The 1,210-nt window shown below is 42.4% G+C and overlaps 1 pseudogene; it reads left to right on the forward strand.

The window, feature by feature from the left end:
• The first annotated feature begins 605 nt into the window (after positions 1–605).
• Positions 606–779, forward strand: LOC124723882 (annotated as a pseudogene).
• Positions 780–1,210: the final 431 nt, after the last annotated feature.

A 1,210-nucleotide genomic window follows, 5' to 3' on the forward strand; every position in this document is an offset into this window, starting at 1 on the left:
ACAGTGACCCACTGTCTCAGTGTGCGTAACTCCCTGCCCCTATACACAGGACTCCTGTGGGAACATCATTTGGGAATGAAGCACACTTAAACCTATTTACGAGTGACATGTCACATACTAACGAAACCATGAGAAATATATTGTACGATATTTTTTACAAATGTGGTGCTCATTGTCTTACCTGAACACAGTGTCTCAAGAGGGAAAAAAACTGACCAGTCACCTCCAGTCTAGTCCAGCACCATATACCGAGTGTATTGTGTAATTAAAGAGCTGGCCAGCCGAGAAACCGCTGCTCGCAATGAGCATAAGCCTCAACTTCTGGTTGCCCGACCCCCTCGTGACCACTCCAATCTCTGACTGTCAGAATGCTGCTTGACTGGGAGTAACTCCAGCCCTACTCTGACATAGACTCCTCAATTTACAAAATCCAAAATGGGAAAGTTGTTTTGTCAATACACCTCGAATTTCTCACGTGAAATCTAGATTCCTCCCTTTTGGGGGAGCTATTTTTGAAGACAGAAGACATGACCATACACGCGTTTTCACATCGCTGAAGTATCGTTACTTGTGAAAATCCTGTACAACACTATGGCTTAGGTTACATTTCCTCTAAGAATTCTGTCATCAGGTACAAAAATATCTTTTCTTATCAGCTTAAGAACTGCTACGTCCTGCATCACAGGACTAGAATATTAAATTCATATTTGGCACATGACGGAGTGCTAAGAACATGCTTTACCTCTGTCACACGATGCCTCCTCGCTTTCAAACTCTCTTAAAGTAAACAAATGTTTCATCACATAAATTCTCTCAAGGTAACAGCACAGAGAAGTTGCAAATATCAGGTTCATACTACGATGACTTTACAAATGCGGTAATATAGCTGATTTTATTACGATAGTCACCTCTCCCTGTGTGGGTTAGAGATTGAAATTTCGTTAAAAGATCTCGTAGCAAAGACAAAACACCTGATTATCGCTCCAACTCTGGAATCATATTCGTGGTACTCTCACGCTCGCTGCCTCCCACCTAGCGACACCTCATTGATATCAAATTAATAGGCCAATTAATTAAGTTGATGGTGAGAGTCCCATTGCATGGCGAGTAACTTTTTCCTGCTGTCAGATTACACTCCCCAAGTAACTGATAGAAGCTTCCGTGACGTCTCTGGAGGCTTGCCACAGGCTATACAGGGTGTTTCAAAAAG

The sequence above is a fragment of the Schistocerca piceifrons genome, chromosome X, assembly GCF_021461385.2.
Source record: "Schistocerca piceifrons isolate TAMUIC-IGC-003096 chromosome X, iqSchPice1.1, whole genome shotgun sequence".
In the NCBI taxonomy this organism is placed as follows: Eukaryota; Metazoa; Arthropoda; class Insecta; order Orthoptera; family Acrididae; genus Schistocerca; species Schistocerca piceifrons.